Source organism: Bombina bombina, chromosome 6 (assembly GCF_027579735.1).
Source record: "Bombina bombina isolate aBomBom1 chromosome 6, aBomBom1.pri, whole genome shotgun sequence".
In the NCBI taxonomy this organism is placed as follows: domain Eukaryota; kingdom Metazoa; phylum Chordata; class Amphibia; order Anura; family Bombinatoridae; genus Bombina; species Bombina bombina.
This window is the reverse complement of record NC_069504.1, coordinates 402,501,212-402,525,364: the sequence shown is the minus strand read 5'-3', so window position 1 is coordinate 402,525,364 and position 24,153 is coordinate 402,501,212.

The following is a 24,153-nucleotide window of genomic DNA, read 5'->3' as shown; positions in this document are numbered from 1 at the left end:
GGACATATATTTAGAACCGGTGTTGGGGGATTCATGGGCATAGGCACCCTGGTGACTGGAGGTTCTGTGAAGGAGTCAAATGATGAGAGTGATTAGTACAGTCACATATCTATCCATGTGGGCATACAATTTACATGCTAGGGCCTATCCACATTCTCATGTCTAACTCTATAACATGCTTGTGCACATTGAGATTTGTGATATGAGGGTTTGTAATATGCTAATTATACATGTATGTGTTTCATACAATAGTTCTGTGTACATGTCAGTGATGGAGAAAATGTGTTCTTTAAGTGACACTATGGTTGTGATGACTATGGTGTCCATTTACTGAAAGGTCTACATGTGGCTTGTGGCCTGTGTTACTCTGAGACATGTTAGTATTTCACTATTCTACCTCAGATCATGAATTTCAATGTGTTAAGTCACATTAAATGGACATGCAAAACATATTGATTATTTAATGATTCAGCTAGACAAGCATGGAATTCAAAAAATATTGTAATTTACCTCCAGTAGCTAATATGCTTCATTATCTTGATATTCTTAGATGATATGCATTTATTGATAGGCTCAGAAGCTGCTGATTGGTGGTTGTACATCAATGCCTCGTGTGATTGCCTCACACAGGTGCATTGATATTTAATAAACTAAGATGTTCAAAATAATAATTAAATATAGATAATGGAAGTAAATATGGATGTTGTTTAAAAGTATATTCTCTATCTGAATAATGAAATAAGATCTTTGTGTTTCATGTCCCTTTAATGTTAAATATCATTGTATATTTAGTTGTTAGTAATCAAAATACCATGATCCTCATTGTGTACATGAATGTGTGACAATATAGGATGTTATAACACAAATACATATAATACTAGTGTGTGGGATGTTACTCACCAGCATGCTGTGCTGATGTTGCAGTCCCTGAGTCACGAGCCCCTGGAAGGCCACGGACTGCTGTGAGGCTCAGGGACCGACGAATGAGCTCCTGCCACTCATTGTATTCTGCCTCATAGTGAGGCCCACCTCCAGTTGCCCTCTGGGAGATTGCTTCCTGGCCCATCCTCTCCTTGACCCTCCTCTTGCAATCATTCCATCGCTTCTTAAGCCCGTCAACATTCCTCCTCTGTTGGGACACTCCGTTGACGGCATCCACCACCTTCTGCCAAGCATCCTTACGCCTCCGGGCAACTCCTTTGCCCTTCTCTTGTCCAAAGAGGGCATTATGGTTCTCCAGGACAGCCTGGACGAGAGCGAGGTTTTCTGCAAAACTGAAATTGGGACACCTCATACGCTCCTCGTCCTGGGCTGCCTGGCTCCCTCCCTGGGATGTCCCTGGTGTGGGTTCCTCCCTATCCTCTCCCTCCTCCCCCCTTCTATCCCCATGTGCACCCTCTATCCCTCTTCTCAGTGTGCCTGGCCTTTGGGCAACCCCACTCCCATCCTCCCTTCTGGCTCTCCCTCTCCCCACTCCGCTCACTCCCTGACGGGGACCCTGCTGCTCCTCCTGTACATAATCCTCTCCCTGCGACTCCCCTTCCCTCCTCCCCCCAGCCCTATCTCTCCCTGACATCCTCACACTACACACACTCACACACTCACACTCACTCCCACTTCAATCACACACAATCACAACCAGACACTCAGCCTTTCAAACTGTAAAAGATAAATAAAGAGTGTTGGGTGTTATCAAAAAAAAGTGTTGTGTATTTTGTATATGTGTGTATGCAAAATGTGTGCAATATGAAAAAAAGTGTAAGTAAATGTACTGGCTTAACAATCCAACCAACAATCCGACCTAACTAACTTTTGATGATGCTCCTTTCTCACTACTCTTACCACTAATCTCTCTACTCGCTGTAGTGTGCTGTAGCTCCAAGAACCAACCAAACACACTAAAGAAATGGCGGCTGCGCAGGGGTTTAAGTATGATTTTTGAATCTCGTCATTACGTGGCGCATCTCTTAGAACTGGCGTAATTTTTTACGAGTCGTAGGAAAATTTGCATAAAACTACACTTTATTGAGACTTTACGTGAACAAAAAACAGGCGCAAGTACTTGCGACGACTAAAAGGTGTATTTGCGCACATTTTGGCTGCTCGTCGGTTTTCATGACTTACGCCAGTTTAGCATCTGACGGCGGTGAATATTGGATAGCTCGAGTTGCGAGCTGAAACTGCAGGCGACGCGGGTTACCTCGCTTGCGCCGAAAACTACGACCTATATCGGATCGCGCCCCAAAACAGCAATTAAGTAATTGGAAGTAACTGAAAACATACCGTTGTAAAACTTTAGTCTCACTATCCATTTGAAGACAAATCTGCATAAGTAACTTAAATGCAGATCTCCTGATAGCAGAGGAATCCAGGGTAAAGGAAATCTAAAGTCAGACAGTCCGGGTCAAGGCCTCGCAGGGAAAATTATAAAACAAATGCAGAGTGCACAAATAAGCTAAAGTCAGATACCAAGTCAGTCCAAAACAAGGGATTAATACAGAAGTGTATTCAGGGGAAGCAGAAGTCAAACCAGTATATACAAATAGTAACTGCCAGAGCAAATGGTAATAAATCAATACAAGAGCAGCCACATGCTGAAAACACAGAGCCTATAAAGACTAATTGAACTTCTAGGCCTCCTTAAAGGTACAGTATCTCATAGCCAAATGCCTGTTATGAGAGATATCATCCAGATAAACAATGAGAATTGTAAAGATATGTAATTTATTAAGGTCTGAAACACAGCAAGAGCATTAAATAGAAACCAAATACAAAAGCTAATAAATAGCCACAAGGAGAGCCACCAGGATGAAGTAAAAAAAAAGATAAATAATAAATAAAATAAAATACAATAATAACGGTAAAATATTTAGTACACTAACAATAAAACACAGTTAGTCATGAAACTGTCCGTTTGTATCTATGCAGATACAGAATAATTCAAATATAATATACAGTGTTAGCTCAGTATAAAAAGGATATTTCTGCACACATATGCTCCAGACACCAAACACAAAGTCCTTGATGCTGCTCCTTCAAAAAAACAGCCAGTAGGAGAGGGCGGTGCTAGAATTAAACAGATAGAAGAAAAAGGAAAATCTGAGTGTAGTATAATTAAAAACATTTTAATGAAGTGGCTTAATTGACCCTCATAGGGGCAGAAGCTGGACCATAAACCCAACTTTGCTCAGAGATAAATTATTTACGCAAAATTTGCAGACAGAAATCTCTCACTTTTTAACACTTAATCAAAACTCAGTATCTAACCCCTTGTATATTTGGGGAGCTTTAAAAGCCTTCGCCAGGGGAATTCTAATAAAAGAATCTAACAAACAGAATAAAGCGTATTTGACTCAACTAGAATGTACTAGAAGCGAGATTAAACACCTACAATCACAGCACCAGTTATCACTAGATGACAAAACATTAAAGCTACTGAGAGACAAAGAAAATGCTCTGGATCAGCTGTTGACAAAGGAGGCTACCAGGTCCCTAAAACTGATTGATACTCAATACTTCATACAAGCCAACAAACCTGATAAACTGTTAGCATTTAAATTAAAAGAAATGACTAGGACATCCTCAGTACCACAAATTCAAATGGCAAATGGGCTGATCTCTAACCATCCACAGACCATTGCTGACACTTTTGCCCAGTATTACCAGAAACTTTATGCCCTGCCCCCATCCAAAAATCCTATCACACTAGATAGGGATACAAATGCATTCTTACAGGATTGTAACTTACCCAAAATAGCAACAGAAGACCTAGATAAGCTAAATTCGCCAATAACCATCCATGAAGTGAATATAGCAATACGAAATTTAAAGATGGGTAAGGCACCAGGCCCCGATGGGTACTCAGGTATTTTCTATAAAACGTTTGCACAGGATCTTGGCCCCATCTTGGTTGAGAGTTTCAACCACATACTAGAGGGGGGAACTATCCCCAAGGAACTTCTTGAGGCTCGTATATCAGTAATCCCTAAGCCTGGGAAATGTAAACAACACTGTAAAAATTATAGGCCCATCTCCCTAATTAATTTGGATATCAAGTTATTTACAAAAATCTTAGCAACTAGACTAAATGACATTCTGCCAAAGCTCATCCATCAAGATCAGGTGGGTTTTATCCGTAATAGAGAGGCCCCAGATAACATTCGGAAAATTATTGATCTTGTGGACTATGCTTCAAAACAAAATGTGCCTTCTCTGTTTCTTTCATTGGACGCAGAGAAGGCATTTGATCGTGTAAACTGGGATTACCTCACTGCAGTGCTACAAAATATGGGCTTTAGGGGAAATTTTTGTACAGCAATTTCGGCAATATACTCCCACCCTTCCGCCTTCATCAGAATAGCGGGCTATAAATCCTCACCTATAAAAATTCTTAATGGAACCAGACAGGGGTGCCCATTATCACCATTGCTGTTCGCCCTATGCATTGAACCGCTGGCAACAAGCATCAGGCAAAATGTAGATATTAATGGCATTAAGATAGGCGACAGGGAACATAAGATCAGTCTATTTGCAGATGATGTAATTCTGTCAATTACTAAGCCCATGATTTCCCTTCCTCTAGTATACTCCACGATTAATAGATTTGCCAACATTTCGGGATACAAGATTAACAATGATAAGTGCGAGGCAATCAGTACACATCTCCCAGAACATACCAAAAAATTATTGATCTTGAATTTTGATTTTAATTGGGCTGACAAGGGCATAAAGTATTTGGGTATCACAATCCCGAACAATCTGGACCATCTTTACAAATTGAATTACACACCTATGTTCACTCATATTAAAACTTTACTATCAAGGTGGAACAAACTAAACATCTCCCTATATGGCAGGTTGACATCAATTAAGATGACGGTACTACCCAAAATTTTGTATCTCTTTCGTTCACTACCTATAAACGTTTCCACCACTGTGTTACGGAAAACACAAAAAGACCTGGTAGCGTTCATTTGGAAATACCGAAGATCCAGAGTTAATAAACAAACACTTCTCAGACATAAAACAGGAGGGGGGATGGGAATGCCAGACCTGATAGCGTACTATTACGCGGCCAGGATGGCACAGTCCTCTCTGTGGCATAACCAATTAGATAGAATTCAATGGGTTCAAATAGAATCAGATATGTTGAGGATACACCCCATTTATAAATTGTTGTGGACTGCTAAAAAAGATAGACCCCCTAAATGGAGAAGCTTTATTACTATAGCACACACACTAGCACTGTGGGAAACACTAACAACCAAATACACTTTGATACCCAAAGGGTCGAAGGCGACCCCCCTAGTGACATTATCTACTCATTATGACCTAACTACACAGGAAAAGTGGGCAAACAAGGGCCTATACCGCATTGCAGATGCCCTGGAAGGCACCAAGCTATTCACATTCCATCAATATGCCGATTTAAATAAACAAGATAGAGAGAGTTGGTTTCATTACCTGCAATTAAGAGCGAGAGTAAATGAAATTTTAGGACAAAACCAGCTAACTGTTAGTTCTTATCTAGAGAGACTCTGGCCTAGATTTGGAGTTCGGCGGTAAAAGGGCTGCTAACGCTCCGCGGGCTTTTTTCTGGCCGCACCATAAATTTAACTCTGGTATCGAGAGTTTAATCAAATGCTGCGTTAGGCTCCAAAAAAGGAGCGTAGGGCATTTTTACCGCAAATGCAACTCTCGATACCAGAGTTGCTTACGGACGCGGCCAGCCTCAAAAACGTGCTCGTGCACGATTCTCCCATAGGAAACAATGGGGCTGTTTGAGCTGAAAAAAAACCTAACACCTGCAAAAAAGCAGCGTTCAGCTCCTAACGCAGCCCCATTGTTTCCTATGGGGAAACACTTCCTACGTCTGCACCTAACACTCTAACATGTACCCCGAGTCTAAACACCCCTAACCTTACACTTATTAACCCCTAATCTGCCGCCCCCGCTATCGCTGACCCCTGCATTACAGTTTTAACCCCTAATCTTCCGCTCCGTAAACCGCCGCAACCTACGTTATCCCTATGTACCCCTAATCTGCTGCCCTAACATCGCCAACCCCTATGTTATATTTATTAACCCCTAATCTGCCCCCCACAACGTCGCCGACACCTGCCTACACTTATTAACCCCTAATCTGCCGAGCGGACCTGAGCGCTACTATAATAAAGTTATTAACCCCTAATCCGTCTCACTAATCCTATCATAAATAGTATTAACCCCTAATCTGCCCTCCCTAACATCGCCGACACCTACCTTCAATTATTAACCCCTAATCTTCCGATCGGAGCTCACCGCTATTCTAATAAATGTATTAACCCCTAAAGCTAAGTCTAACCCTAACACTAACACCCCCCTAACTTAAATATAATTTACATCTAACGAAATAAATTAACTCTTATTAAATAAATTAATCCTATTTAAAGCTAAATACTTACCTGTAAAATAAATCCTAATATAGCTACAATATAAATTATAATTATATTTTAGCTATTTTAGGATTAATATTTATTTTACAGGCAACTTGGTATTTATTTTAACCAGGTACAATAGCTATTAAATAGTTAATACCTATTTAATAGTTACCTAGTTAAAATAAATACAAAATTACCTGTAAAATAAATCCTAACCTAAGATATAATTAAACCTAACACTACCCTATCAATAAAATAATTAAATAAACTACCTACAATTACCTACAATTAACCTAACACTACACTATCAATAAATAAATTAAATACAATTGCTACAAATAAATACAATTAAATAAACTAGCTAAAGTACAAAAAATAAAAAAGAACTAAGTTACAGAAAATAAAAAAATATTTACAAACATAAGAAAAATATTACAACAATTTTAAACTAATTACACCTACTCTAAGCCCCCTAATAAAATAACAAAGCCCCCCAAAATAAATAATTCCCTACCCTATTCTAAATTTAAAAAGTTACAAGCTCTTTTACCTTACCAGCCCTGAACAGGGCCCTTTGCGGGGCATGCCCCAAGAAGTTCAGCTCTTTTGCCTGTAAAAGAAAACATACAATACCCCCCCCCCCCAACATTACAACCCACCACCCACATACCCCTAATCTAACCCAAACCACCCTTAAATAAACCTAACACTAAGCCCCTGAAGATCTTCCTACCTTGTCTTCACCATACCAGGTTCACCGATCCGTCCTGGCTCCGATATCTTCATCCAACCCAAGCGGGGGCTAGACATCCACTGAAGAAGTCCAGAAGAGGGTCCAAAGTCTTCCTCCTATCCGGCAAGAAGAGGACATCCGGACCGGCAAACATCTTCTCCAAGCGGCATCTTCTATCTTCTTCCATCCGGTGCGGAGCGGGTCCATCTTGAAGCAGGCGACGCGGATCCATCCTCTTCTTCCGATGTCTCCCGACGAATGACGGTTCCTTTAAGGGACGTCATCCAAGATGGCGTCCCTCGAATTCCGATTGGCTGATAGGATTCTATCAGCCAATCGGAATTAAGGTAGGAATTTTCTGATTGGCTGATGGAATCAGCCAATCAGAATCAAGTTCAATCCGATTGGCTGATCCAATCAGCCAATCAGATTGAGCTCGCATTCTATTGGCTGTTCCGATCAGCCAATAGAATGCGAGCTCAATCTGATTGGCTGATTGGATCGGCCAATCGGATTGAACTAGATTCTGATTGGCTGATTCCATCAGCCAATCAGAAAATTCCTACCTTAATTCCGATTGGCTGATAGAATCCTATCAGCCAATCGGAATTCGAGGGACGCCATCTTGGATGACGTCCCTTAAAGGAACCGTCATTCGTCGGGAGACATCGGAAGAAGAGGATGGATCCGCGTCGCCTGCTTCAAGATGGACCCGCTCCGCACCGGATGGAAGAAGATAGAAGATGCCGCTTGGAGAAGATGTTTGCCGGTCCGGATGTCCTCTTCTTGCCGGATAGGAGGAAGACTTTGGACCCTCTTCTGGACCTCTTCAGCACCGGATTATGGATCGCCAACCCCCCCTTGGGTTGGATGAAGATCTTGGAGCCAGGACGGATCGGTGATACCTGGATGGTGAAGACAAGGTAGGAAGATCTTCAGGGGATTAGTGTTAGGTTTATTTAAGGGGGGTTTGGGTTAGATTAGGGGTATGTGGGTGGTGGGTTGTAATGTTGGGGGGGGGGGTATTGTATGTTTTTTTTAACAGGCAAAAGAGCTGAACTTCTTGGGGCATGCCCCGCAAAGGGCCCTGTTCAGGGCTGGTAAGGTAAAAGAGCTTGTAACTGTTTTAATTTAGAATAGGGTAGGGAATTTATTATTTTGGGGGGCTTTGTTATTTTATTAGGGGGCTTAGAGTAGGTGTAATTAGTTTAAAATTGTTGTAATATTTTTCTTATGTTTGTAAATATTTTTTTATTTTCTGTAACTTAGTTCTTTTTTATTTTTTGTACTTTAGCTAGTTTATTTAATTGTATTTATTTGTAGCAATTGTGTTTATTTAATTTATTGATAGTGTAGTGTTAGGTTAATTGTAGGTAATTGTAGGTAGTTTATTTAATTATTTTATTGATAGGGTAGTGTTAGGTTTAATTATATCTTAGGTTAGGATTTATTTTACAGGTAAATTTGTTATTATTTTAACTAGGTAACTATTAAATAGTTCTTAACTATTTAATAGCTATTGTACCTAGTTAAAATAAATACCAAGTTGCCTGTAAAATAAATATTAATCCTAAAATAGCTACAATGTAATTATAATTTATATTGTAGCTATATTAGGATTTATTTTACAGGTAAGTATTTAGCTTTAAATAGGATTAATTTATTTAATAAGAGTTAATTTATTTCGTTAGATTAAAATTATATTTAAGTTAGGGGGGTGTTAGTGTTAGGGTTAGACTTAGCTTTAGGGGTTAATACATTTATTATAGTAGCGGTGAGCTCCGATCGGAAGATTAGGGGTTAATAATTGAAGTTAGGTGTCGGCGATGTTAGGGAGGGCAGATTAGGGGTTAATACTATTTATGATAGGGTTAGTGAGGCGGGTTAGGGGTTAATAACTTTATTATAGTAGCGGTGCGGTCCGCTCGGCAGATTAGGGGTTAATAAGTGTAGGCAGGTGTCGGCGACGTTGAGGGGGGCAGATTAGGGGATAATAAATATAATATAGGGGTCGGCGGTGTTAGGGGCAGCAGATTAGGGGTACATAGGGATAACGTAGGTGGCGGCGCTTTGCGGTCGGAAGATTAGGGGTTAATTATTTTAAGTAGCTGGCGGCGATGTTGTGGGGGGCAGATTAGGGGTTAATAAATGTAATATAGGGGTCGGCGGGGTTAGGGGCAGCAGATTAGGGGTACATAAGTATAACGTAGGTGGCGGTCGGAAGATTAGGGGTTAAAATTTTTAATCGAGTGGCGGCGATGTGGGGGGACCTCGGTTTAGGGGTACATAGGTAGTTTATGGGTGTTAGTGTACTTTAGGGTACAGTAGTTAAGAGCTTTATAAACCGGCGTTAGCCAGAAAGCTCTTAACTCCTGCTATTTTCAGGCGGCTGGAATCTTGTCGTTAGAGCTCTAACGCTCACTGCAGAAACGACTCTAAATACCGGCGTTAGAAAGATCCCATTGAAAAGATAGGCTACGCAAATGGCGTAGGGGGATCTGCGGTATGGAAAAGTCGCGGCTGAAAAGTGAGCGTTAGACCCTTTAATCACTGACTCCAAATACCAGCGGGCGCCCAAAACCAGCGTTAGGAGCCTCTAACGCTGGTTTTGACGGCTACCGCCGAACTCTAAATCTAGGCCTCTGTTTGGCCACTGAACGAATGAGAGGGGCGATCTCCAACTTATATATCCTATTTAATACCCCATCCAAGCTTAATAAACTACCATTTATGATAAAATGGGAGACAGAATTTAATATTACATGGACCGCTGAAAAGTGGTGCGATATTTTGAAGTCTGGTACTTCCTTCTCTATTTGTGCGCATTTGAAGGAAAACTTTCTCAAGGTAGCTTACAGATGGTACTTCCACCCATCGAGAATTCACGCAGCGCACGCGAACACAAGTTGTTTACGTGGCTGTAATGAAAGCGGCACATATGCACATATGTGGTGGAACTGTTGTCATGTTTCACGCATATGGTCCCAAACATCAGAGCTCCTAAGTGAAATCCTAGATAGGCAAATTAACTTAACTCCTTCCCAGGCACTGTTACATGAGCCTATATCAAATCTATCCCGAAATGCAAACAAATTAGTAGCGCTGATTTGCACTGTAACCAGGCTCACTATAGCAAGATATTGGAAGACCACAGTACCCTCTTTTTTGATAATCAAGAATAAAGTTGACTATTATTACCAAATGAGCAGCGCCTCCGCAGATATTCTAGATAGAAAAGAACAGTTTTTACTAATGTGGGAGCCCTGGATAATGTATACCGAGGCCAGAAATAGATAGAAGAGCTAAGTGAGGCTAGGAAAGGAGTTATGAGTCTGGCCCCTGCCACTTCCGCTCCTGCCCAGCTAGTGTGGGTGGGTCACAACACATCTCCCTCTCCCCTCTCTAAGAGTTGAATCCAATTTTCCCGTGGTAGGGGCTAGAAATTCTGGTAACAACTTAAGGTCATGAATGCTGAGCCGGGTCCTCCTCCAGAGAGGGTCTAAATGGAGCATTTAAGGGTTTTCTAGGGACAGGACTGTCAACTAACGGTCGTGCTAAGCACATCTACTCATTACTTATTGTCTGCTGTATGGTGGTCTTTTTGTTATATACCTTTAATCATAGTATTTAGTAACACGAAGAATTGTAAATCAATTGAAATTGTAACACGGTTGGTCTGTTTTTATACTTGTAAAATGTTGAAAAATCAATAAAAAACTTTTTTTCATTAAAACATTTTAATGTTAAAATCAGATGAAAAACCACTCACATTTTGCGACCTCAAACATGAGGTATGAACAAGACACATCTATTGTATCAAATCAGACCAGAACTCGGTCCCCCTGAATATAGTGTACAGTCAATGACTGTCCATCTGACCTGTGTATCCTTATTTGTCCAAAACAAACACAGCTCTTGTTTCCAAGGCAGCGTAACTCTGCAGGAACCCAGAGAAGGTGCTATGCACTGGATATGTTCACACCCACATTGGAGGACGCCCGCATCTCTCGAGATGAAGTGTTCTAGCCGGTAAAACATGTTATTGGTTACTGATGGCTGCCTTACATGTCTTCATGCAGTTTCTTCATTAAAATTTAATTACTATTATATATGAAATAAACCATTTAACATAATATCGATTCATTTTATAATTAACACATTTAATTGTCCAAACACTTTATTTCAATCATGTTCATTAGCATGTGAACTAAAAAAGGCCTCGTCCATCAAGAGCAAGGATGGGTCGAGGTTCGCCAATCTGCCAACAGATACATCCGCGAATAATCCAACACTTTGAGAACAACATTCCCCAAAGACAAATTAGTAGGATTTTGGGCATTTTACCTTCTACAGTGCACAATATTATTAAAAGATTCAAGAAACTCGGTCAAATCTCAGTGTGTAAAGGGCAAGGCCAAAACCCACTTCTGAATGCGAGTGATCTCCGATCCCTCAGACATCACTGTCTCAAACCCATCATGAGTCTGTAATAGACATCCTGACATGGGCTCAGGAATACTTTAGTAAACCAAAACCTTTAGCAAACCAACTTAAGGCTTTACTATGCAAAGCAGAAGCCATCAACAATGTCCAGAAGTGCTGCCAACTTCTCTGGGCTTGGTCTCATCTGAGATAGACAGTAGCACAGTGGAATCATGTTTTGTGGTTCAAGTCAACATTTCAAATAGTTTTTGGAAAAAACAGCCATCATTTTCTCAGGGCCTACAAGGAAAAGGACTATCCAAGCTGTTAACAGCATCAGGTCCAAAAGCCAGTGTCTGTCATGGTATGGGGGTGTGTCAGTGCCCATGGCATAAGTATCTTGCATATATGTGAGGGCACCATTAATGCAGAAAGATATGTATACATTTTGGAGCAACATATGCTGCCATTCAGACATCGCCTTTTCCAAGGACATCCCTGCATTTTCCAGCAGGACAGTGCCAAACCACATTCTACCTGGATTAAAAGTGCATGGTTGCAAAAACAGAGTGTGGGTGCTAGCATGGCCTGCCTGCAGTCTTGACCCGTCTCCAATTGAGAATGTGCTGGGTATTATGAAGCGCAAAACAAGGCAATGAAGGCTCTGTACAGTTGTGCAGCTGAAGACTTGCATAATGAATGAATAGGGGGAAATTCTGTTTGCTAAATTTAACCAGCTGGTGTCTTCAGTGCCCAAATGCCTAATAAGTGTTACTAAAAGAAAAGGTGATGTTACACAGTCGACTGTACCAACTTTTTTATAGCGTGTTGCAGTCATCAGATTTGAAATGAGTGTATATTTTTAAAAATACATTAAATTCACAAAGTAAAACATCAAATAATGTGTTAATAAGAAAATCAGGAAAAACAGCTTCTATAGGTTAAAGTATTTAGTGTGACCTATCCCTACACTTGAGCAATAGCAGGGACCTGGCTCTTGTAAGCCTAAAAGGAATGGTACCCTAATTAAAGGGACATTATACACTCGTTTTTTCTTTCCATAAATGTTTTATAGATGATCTATTTATATAGCCCAAAAAGTTTTTTGGTTTTTTTTAAATGTATAGTTTTGCTTATTTTTTAAATAACATTGATTGGATTTTCAGACTCCTAATCAAGCCCCAAAGTTTTAGGAGAATACCGACGTATACCTACCCCAGCTTGCTTCTGTTTGTGTAAAGGGTCTTTTCATATGCAAAGGAAGGGGAGGAGGGGAGTGTCTGACATTTCCCACTTGCAGTGGGTGTTCCAGTAACCTATTAAATAGAGCTAAACTGGAAGCTTCTAAGTAAGTTTTTAAAGGTTTTATACTGGATTTTTATATCAGTATCTGTGCATATTATTCTTTATATTAGTGTCTATTACATGCAGTTATATGAAAATTGATGTATACTGTCCATTTAATGTAATTTCTAACACCTGTATTTCTCCTACTATTTTATGTCCAAATGACTGCTGTAAAAAAGGTCTATTACACCAGGTATGTGCAAGACATGCTTGAGCATTACATACACATGTGGTATGAGTTTAATTCATTAGAAGCTTGCTAATAAGACACACATTCAATTCCATTAAAAATGCCAAAGATCACAGTATTTGACAGACATAAAATCATACTTTTGCATCAGCAAGGCCACTCTCAAAATGAAAACATAAAACAAACTGGATACTCAAGATGTGGTATTCCAGCTGTTATAAAGAAATTTGAAGAATCAGGAGCGGTCAAAAACAATAAAAGGACTGGAAGGCCAAAAAAAATTCAAAATCTGATGAGAAGTTTCTAAGAGTTTCTTCTTTGAGATACCGGAAGAAGTCCAGCAAGGACCTGGCTCAGCATCTGGTAGCTTTATTGAGATACCAAGTTGACCCTTCTACAGCTTGATCAGGAATGGTCTTTGTAGAAGGGTAGCAGCCAAGAATCCACTTTTTTGGAAGGAGAACAGGGGAAAAGGCTAAGATATGCTAAAGCTACCAAAGATTGTAATGAAGATCAGAGAAAAAGAGTATTATGGAGTGCCAAGTTTGAAAATTTTGGGTCCAATAGTCGACAATATGTGAGAAGAAGAGTTGGAGAGAGATGGAAGAATGAATGCTTGCAGCATTCAGTGAAACATGGTTGAGGGTCTGTCTTGGTTTGGGGCTGCATTTTTTCCAGTGGTGTTGGCGATATTGTCCGAATTGATGGGATCATCAATGCTGAAAAGGACAGACAGGTTTTAATTTATCATGCCATTCCTTCTGGAAAGCACTTAATTGGGAATAGTTTTATTTTTCAGCATAATAACGATCCCAAGCACACTGCTAATGCAATGACATCATATCTGGAGAGAAAAACAGCTGGAGAATAAAACCATGACCATCATGGACTAGCCTCTACAGAGTCTAGACCTGAATATTATAGAGGCAGTATGGGATCACCTGGACAGAGAAAGAAATAAAAGACAACCTAAATCTAAAGAAAAACTAAGGGAAGTGCTGAAAGAAGCCTGGTATAATATACCAGAAGATGGCTTCAAAAAACATCAGGACAATCTTACCAAAAGAGTTCAAGAGGTGCTTAGTGCCAAGGGAGGTCACACTAAATACTGACTTTTGCCTGAAGAAGCCATTTTGTTCTGAAAATTGTGTTTTTTTATCTTTTGTGTACATATTTCCTGTATTTTATGTTTGTATCTTAATAAAGAGACCAAAAAATAAATATGGATGGTCATTAAAACTTTGCTAAAACAACAAATCTAAGACTTTTGCACAGCACTGTATGTCAGGAAATACATCTTAATATTTCGAACATAGGTTCAAGAAGAAATTACATTGATGGAGGCGTGATTTGCTGTAATGGGTTTATCACAACAGCTGGCATCATAAATAGGAGCAATGTTATAAATCAAAAACACTGACTGTACAGTTGATAGGAAAACACATATTTTAAATTTATTACATATGATTTAACACTAGTATGAAGTGCTCTATTTAATGCAAATCATCAGGCTAATAAACATTTAGCAAAGCAGATTTCCAGTTTAGTCCATTGTATACATATATTACAAAAGAAAAAAACATACATGTTTGCTCTGCACAATTACAGCTTGCAGAATTGTAGATTTGTGTAGATAGATACATAGAAGACAGATCTCCAGAGAAACATTTGCTATACAAAGCGAGAGAAGTGCACTTTATTATTTGTAACAGGGTAGCCCCAAGGCCCTTTTCCATTCTCTAGTTTGTGTAGGCTTTGTGCTAAATCACAGGGGGACAAACAGTGGAAAACACTGTAACAATCAATAAGCTTTTATATAATAAGACATAATATAGAAAAAACATGTCAGCCACAGGAATAATAGAAGATTTCAGTTTTAAAAAGCTTGGGTTGTGAAAGGCTACTTACTATATATGGGCATCTGTGTGGGTGTTCTTAAATGTATATATGTCAAACTGGGTTTTTCAATGAGAATGGTAGTTAAAGTACAAAAAAAGAAAATGCTCTGTTAGATAATTTTATTATTGCACTGCTGCTTGCTTATAACTATGGGGTCGATCACAATCGTTTAGAAAAGATTACCAAATGATTTCCCAAATAAACTAAAATTCTGCATATGTTTCAATGGTGAATTGTATAGAAAAATGCATACAATTTAAATCTATTATCAAATTTGCTTTGTTCCCATGGAATTCTTTGTTAAAGAGATAACTTGGTAGGTGTCTAGAGCACCGAATGGCAGGAAATAGTGCTGTCATCTAGGGCTCTTGCAAATAGATAACATTCTTACAAAACATCTGCCATATAGTGCTCCAGAGACGTGTGCGATCCTGAGATTACAATTTACTTTTCAACAATAGATACCAAAAGAATGAAGAAACAGGCGCCTAGATTTGGAGTTCTGCGTTAGCCGTCAAAACCAGTGTTAGGGGCTCCTAACGCTGGTTTTGGCCGCCCGCTGGTATTTAGAGTCAGTCAGGAAAGGGTCTAACGCTCACTTTGCAGCCGCGACTTTTCCATACCGCAGATCCCCCTATGCCATTTGTGTATCCTATCTTTTCAATGGGATATTTCGAAACGCTGGTATTTAGAGTCTTGGCTGAAGTGAGCGTTAGAAATCTAACGACAAGACTCCAGCCACAGAGAAAAGTCAGTAGTTAAGAGCTTTCTGGGCTAACGCCGGTTCATAAAGCTCTTAACTACTGTGCTCTAAAGTACACTAACACCCATAAACTACCTATGTACCCCTAAACCGAGGCTCCCCCACATCGCCGCCACTCTAATAAAAAATTTTAACCCCTAATCTGCCGACCGCACACCGCCGCAACCTACATTATCCCTATGTACCCCTAATCTGCTGCCCCTAACACCGCCGACCCCTATATTATATTTATTAACCCCTAATCTGCCGCCCCCAACGTCGCCACCACCTACCTACAATTATTAACCCCTAATCTGCCGACCGGACCTCACCGCTACTATAATAAAGTTATTAACCCCTAATCCGCCTCACTCCCGCCTCAATAACCCTATAATAAATAGTATTAACCCCTAATCTGCCCTCCCTAACATCACCGACACCTAACTTCAAGTATTAACCCCTAATCTGCCGACTGGACCTCACCGCTACTCTAATAAATGTATTAACCCCTAAAGCTAAGTCTAACCCTAACACTAACAACCCCCTAAGTTAAATATAATTTAAATCTAACGAAATAAATTATTTCTTATTAAATAAATTATTCCTATTTAAAGCTAAATACTTACCTGTAAAATAAACCCTAATATAGCTACAATATAAATAATATTTATATTGTAGCTATTTTAGGATTAATATTTATTTTACAGGCAACTTTGTATTTATTTTAACCAGGTACAATAGCTATTAAATAGTTAATAACTATTTAATAGCTACCTAGTTAAAATAATTACAAAATTACCTGTAAAATAAATCCTAACCTAAGTTACAATTAAACCTAACACTACACTATCAATAAATTAATTAAATAAAATACCTACAATTATCTACAACTAAACCTAACACTACACTATCAATAAATTAATTACATACAAATACCTACAAATAAATACAATTAAATAAACTAACTAAAGTACAAAAAATAAAAAAAGAACTAAGTTACAAAAAATAAAAAAATTATTTACAAACATTATAAAAATATTACAACAATTTTAAGCTAATTACACCTACTCTAAGCCCCCTAATAAAATAACAAAGCCCCCCAAAATAAAAAAATGCCCTACCCTATTCTAAAATAAAAATTGAAAAGCTCTTTTACCTTACCAGCCCTTAAAAGGGCCTTTTGCGGGGCATGCTCCAAAGAATTCTGCTCTTTTGCCCGTAAAAAAAAACATACAATACCCCCTCCCCAACATTACAACCCACCACCCATATACCCCTAATCTAACCCAAACCCCCCTTAAATAAACCTAACACTAAGCCCCTGAAGATCTTCCTACCTTGTCTTCACCACGCCGGGTATCACCGATCCGTCCAGAAGAGGCTCCGAAATCTTCATCCGATCCGGGGCTGAAGAGGTCCATCATCCGGCTGAAGTCTTGATCCAAGCGGGGGCTGAAGAGATCCATCATCCGGCTGAAGTCTTGATCCAAGCGGGGGCTGAAGAGGTCCATCATCTGGCTGAAGTCTTCTATCAAGCGGCATCTTCAATCTTATCTCTTCCGGATCCATCTTCATCCCGCCGACGCGGAACATCCATCCTGGCCGACAACTTCCCGACGAATGACGGTTCCTTTAAGGGACGTCATCCAAGATGGCATACCTCGAATTCCGATTGGCTGATAGGATTCTATCAGCCAATCGGAATTAAGGTAGGACAATTCTGATTGGCTGATGGAATCAGCCAATCAGATTCAAGTTCAATCCGATTGGCTGATCCAATCAGCCAATCAGATTGAGCTCGCATTCTATTGGCTGTTCCAATCTGATTGGCTGATTGGAAAAAAGCATGCGTAGCTAACGCACCCCTTTGGCCGCAGAACTCTAAATCTAGCCGTTTGATAATAGAAAATATTTGGATACTCTATCTGAATCATGAAAGAGAAAAAATTGGGCTTTGTGTCCCTTTAAAGGATTGTAATTGACCTTTATGTATTTAACCTCTGCAACAAATTTAAAATCATTAAGGGGCCAATCAAAATACTTAAGAAAAAACTTATCAAATGACTTATGTACAAAAATCGCCATAAACTTTTTCTGACTGGTGTTGAAGCATGGGGGGCTGCCTATCAGGCTAGACACGCCCTCTGTCCAATTTCACATTAAACAAAATGAGGAGGCTGCAGGCGCTATTAGGACAGCATGGAACATCCTAAGTGCGTGAAGGGGTTAATGAGACAGCCCTTCATTTATTTTGTGATGTCATCATAATGTGCCTATGTAAGTGAAGATTGAGCCCATGCATATTAACTACTATCATTTGACCTATAATTGGTCCAACTGATTGTTTGATACAGATAGAACATATATATACCTGTATAAACGTGGGGTATTTTATGATTGGCTAAAATATATGTCAATCAGTGTCATTTTGCTTAATACATTTTTATGAACTTTTAGATAATGTTATTAGTATTTGGATAAATCATCTATTAGTATAAGATCTATGTAACAGCCCCTTGAATAAGATTGATACACTTTTAAGTTATTTTATGTTGTTATGTGAGATTGATTACTATTAGTTTTGTGAACCATTAATCCTGGGTTTATCTAAACTCAGATTACAAAAATAATTTACTGATGGCCTGATGAAGATGCTTAAAGTGAATGTCAACTTTCACGAATGAAAGCCCTGTTTTTAAAAATACTATTAAAAACAGGGGCACTTTCATCCATAAAAGTTTACATTGAAGCCGTTCTTTTAAAATATTTACCTTTTATTCCTAGCAAGCGTGGAACACCGGAGCAGCGATTCCTCCGCCCGTTACGTGTCTCAATTAATCTAATTCTGTTTAGGAGAAACAATCTTGCTTAAACTTATATATTAACAATTTATGTGTACTGTTGCTAAAGCAACAATCAAACTAAAAAACACACCAGGGGCCCCATCCGATATGCAGCGTCGCCCGCAAAAGCCGGCAACGCCGGTTTTTGCGCGCGTTTGGTATCACATATACGGCGTAGCATACAATTTACGCCCGTATATTTCACCCGTCGCCCGCAAATTTTACTCCCATAGGCTAACATGGACCGCGTCGTAAGTCGGTATCCAATATCCAGCGCAAGGCCTTACGTGGCGAAAATGGAGAAATCTTACTCCATTTTCACCTCGCCATAAAATGCAGCCGTAGCAGGCCTTGCGCTGAGTATGGGAGCACCGTAACTCCCTAAAATGCCTGCAAAAAAAACCCTAACACCTAACGCATGCGCAATGTCTATCTACCTGTAAACCGCAATCCCCCACCGCAATAACTAATAAAGTGTTTAACCCCTAAACCGCTGCTCCCGGACCCCGCTGCACCTAAATAAAGTGTTTAACCCCTAAACCGCCGCTCCCGGACCCTGCTGCCACCTACATTAAATTTATTAACCCCTAATCTGACCCCCCTACACCGCCGCCACCTACATTAAATATATTAACCTCTAATCTGACCCCCCTACACCGCCACCACCTACATTAAATATATTAACCTCTAATCTGACCCCCCTACACCGCCGCCACCTACATTAAATATATTATTCTCTAATCTGACCCCCCTACATCGCCGCCACCTACATTAAATTTATTACCCCCTAAACCTAAGTCTAACCCTAACACCCCCCTAACTTAATTATTATTTAAATAAATCTAAATAATATTACTATTATTAACTAAATTATTCCTATTTAAAACTAAATACTTACCTATAAAATAAACCTAAGATAGCTACAATATAATTGTCTCTGTAAAAAAAAGAACAATCCCCCGCCCCAACATTACATCCCACCACCCACACACCCCTACTCTAAAACCCACCCGATCCCCTCTTAAAAAAACTTCTTCTGCCCGCATAGGATGAAGACTTCTGCTCGTCTGGATGTCCTCTTCTGCCCGGATAGGATGAAGACTTCTGCCAGTCTGGATGTCCTCTTCTGCCCGGATAGGATGAAGATTTCGGCCCGGCTGGGTGAAGACGGCTCAAGGTAGGGTGATCTTCAAAGGGGTAGTGTTAGGTTTTTTTAAGGGGGGATCTGGTGGGTTTTAGAGTAGGGGTGTGTGGGTGGTGGGATGTAATGTTGGGGCTGGGGATTGTTCTTTTTTTACAGGTAAAAGAGCTGATTACTTTGGGGCAATGCCCCGCAAAAGGCCCTTTTAAGGCCTGCCACCATTTGAAGGGTGGGCTAGTCAAAGGCATGATTAGGTTGGTTGAGGGCAGGACAGAACATGTCCTGGGTGGAGCTGGGGCAGTCCCTGTAAACCAGGATGCCAAGAAGCTGTGGACCAGACCTCATAACTCATGAAAATCCTGCAGGATCCATGACTATTGGGAGAACTGACAGCTTTTGTGGCTCAAATAGAAAATATAGGCTGTCACTAATTTGTGAATTTGAAACCCAGCTGCTGCATACAGTTGTAGCAAGCTGGGCATAAAATCCACTTCTACATTGTCGCGACTCGCTACAGGAAGTAGGTTGCATAGGTTCAGTGTCTTTGTTAACTTGATCATACATTACAGTCCCAAATCTTGATGTCTTCTTGATGGCATTACTCCATATTAAGAAAAGAGAAGACAAACTCATCAGCATATATATATGTATATATATGTATATTTTATACAGTTTATTAAATTATAATAATATAATAAATGCTGATAAATGGCTACATATGAGTCTGTAATCATACAACAAGCCTAACAAACAGAACAAGTGTTGCTCTGCTTCATGTGAGTATGAATTTGGCTCCTTATACATTGTCTCATATGTGGTTTAAGACAATATCACACTATTGTGTGACTTTTCTCCTCTTTTCTCTATATGGAGTAATACCATTAAGAAGACTCTTTATTTATTCAACTTACATATCCTTTATTAATCACATTGTATTGCACATATTGTTTATTGTGATTTATTCATTCACTTATATTTTTTATAGAACCTGAAAACTTTCTAAAGTGTGAGAATAATTGTATTATATATATATCATTCTGTTTTGCCGGTGGTGTTGTGTGCGGTTGCTAGTCGCCGTTGTGAGTTGTTCATCTGTCTTGATGAAGGCTTCTATGTAAGCCGAAACGTCGACCTATCCTTATGACTTTCTAACGTTGTTGTTATAAACAATAAACTAACTTTGATGTATATAAATCCTGAGAGTGCCCTCCCTTTCCTAGCTCTTATCTACAATCCATTGAGGATTGCACCCAGGTGCTTCATTATTAGTTGAAGCTGGAGTGCTGGAACACGTGCTAATTGGATAATATATTTATATATAGATCGATAAAATCTGTTTATTTAAAAAAAACAAAAAAACTATGTAGTGTAGAATTACATGATATGCTACAGGAAAGTTCTTCTCTGTGAAAGGCACATGTTGAGCAAAAAGAGGCTGCTTCTTGGGTGGTAATTAGCAATAGAACAAGCTATTATGCTATTGTTCATTTCCAGGTTGAGCGCTTCTCTTTTTTTATTTATGCAAATTATGACTCTTAGGGAAGTTCCCTAAGTGTGATGCGGAAATCCAGACGTGGACCCATTGTTCAGTGTGCCTAGAGGGATATGGCTGCACCTCACTGACGAGGCCCACACTCGGCCGAAATGTACGTCTGGGGTTTTGTCATTTCTCTTGTTCAGAGAGGGATTGCCTGGTATTTCGGGACTGGACTGTACTGTTAAGTCAGGATCAGACTGATATGCTACAGGAAAGTTCTTATCTGTGAAAGGCACATTTTGAGCAAAAAGAGGCTGCTTCGTGGGTGGTAACTAGCCATAGAACAAGCTATTATGCTATTGTTAGTTTCCAGGTTGAGCGCTTCTCTCTTTTTATTTATGCAAATTATAACTCTTAGGAAAGTCTCCCTAAGTGTGATGCGGGAATCCAAACGTGGACCCGTTGCTCAGTGTGCCTAGAGGGATATGACTGCACCTCATTGACGAGGCCCACACTAGGCTGAAATTTACGTATGGGGTTTTGCCATTTATCTCGTTCATAGAGGGATTGCCTGGTAACTAGCCATAGAACAAGCTATTATGCTATTGTTAGTTTCCAGGTTGAGCGCTTCTCTCTTTTTATTTATAGAATTACTTTTTAACTTACAATACTTATGGAAGTTTCATGAGTGAAAATGTCATGACTGTATAGATCATACAATGATGTCTTAAGCAAAATAATACTCATTTTTCGTTGCTATGTTTTCTAGCTGTATGCTAACACATTTTTATTTCACACTATATTCCATAACCTTTAGATAGAAATATATATTTTCATAGTAATTCACTCCGACTGTTGATGCTTGATTTTGTATTCCAGTCATGATCTTAATTTAGTCCAGTTTCACAAGTATATTAATAGCTGAAGCAATGGATGAGAGAGGAAGAATAATTGCATATATTTTATTTGTATTTTGGCAGTAAATTCTAGTCCAGTATCCCAGGGGACTGAATGAAAACACAAGCACTTTTTTATTTGCTCTTCATCAATATGCTTTTTAAAGTCATCTCTTTTTCCCTGGACTTTTATATTAGTTTGAAAAACAAAATTGGACAACTAAAGAATATTGGATAGCTAAAGAATGTTTTTTCCCTGCTTGTCAAAAAAAAAATATTGGTATTATGATAGTGATAAAACAAACACCAGGGTTATTTATATACCCTGTAACCATCTACTTTGTTTTCCTCATCTGTGTCAGCTCTTTAATTGATTTATTGTACTTGCACTATAAAGCTGTAAGGCTTCTTAAGCTAAATATAATTTGCACTCTCAACACCTCCTGTACATACAAGTTCACTTCATTACAAAATCTGTACCTTTTTAACAATCTTTAATTTTTATTTATCATTTCTAGGGTCTGGCTTCTCAACAATTTTAAGCTACTGGACTACGGAGTAATATGAAAATGATTCCTTGAATTTCATATCAACAAATAATATATTACATGTGAAAATAGATCAAATAAATTATGTAGAACAAGACCCTAAGAGTAATAATTAATCAATAGTGCGGTTTGACATTTTGGCAATTACTGTACAATACAAAAGATTTAATTTTGAAGCATGTATTCCTATAAGATAAATTGATTAACATGAACTAATCATCATAATGAAAATCAAATTAGTGATGAAATATTATTAATAGCATGACATTATATTGTAATTTACTGTACAATGCAAAACAATATCTACTCTTCCATGACAAATGCAAAGGGCCAGATTACAAGTAGAGTGGTATTTAACATTCCCGCTTAAGCATTACCCCACTAGATGTAAGATTTTTGCGCTTTAGATAGCGCTCATATTACAAGTTTAAAGTAAACTGTTTTCGCTCTGGCATTAACCCGATGCGTGTAAAAAGCCGAACTTAGAATATTGCGCGTGCAATAACATATTTCCCCATAGAAGTCAATGGAGCAAAAAAAGTGAAAAAATACCTCAAACATGATCACGTGTACTCAAGTGCACTAACCCAACATGAAATATGATATATACAGATATATAAATATGATATATACAGATATATATATATAGGAACAGAGGCGTAACTAGAAACCACAGGGCCCGGGGGCAAGAACCCACCCCCCAAAGAAAATAATTGAATTTGCATAATAACCAACAAATGCACAACAACAACACAATGCATTAGCACTTAGTCTAAACTCCAACTGAGTAATAGATTTATTTCTGACAAGTTTTAAAGTTATGTCTATTTCAACTCTCCTTCTGTCATGTGACAGCCATCAACCAATCACAAAAGGGTGCATATATACGTATATGATGTCAGTTCTTACACATGCTCAATAGAAACTAGTGACATAAAAAGTGTACATATAAAAAGACTGAACATTTTGTTAATGGATGTATATTGTAAAGTTGTTTACAATTGCTTGCGACTGTACCTTTAATATCCCGTAAGTCAATTAAATTATTTTGTTATTGAGAATGACATGCAGTTTAGAAAAGGACTGATTAATCATTTTAAAATATTATATTAACCTAAAGCCGCCTTTTATCTGCTGAACTAGGGAAGAAGTGTTCTTATAAATAAACACAAGTTTGTAACTGTGTGACAAGCAATTTAGAAATGGAATGGTTAATGATTTAAAAATATACTGGCCAGACCATTTCTAAACTGCTTGTCACACAGTCACAGACTTGTATTTATTTATAAGACCACTGCTTCCTAGTTCAGCAGATAAAAGGCATTCGGCTAATATAATATTTTAAAATGATTAACCAGTCAAATACATGTTTATATATGCACAGTATATATCAGCACTTAAGCACCTCATTACAAAAGGTCTGCACACACAATACATTACATTATGCCCCCAGCAATAAATTATGCCCCCACAGCCCCCCATCAATACATTATGCC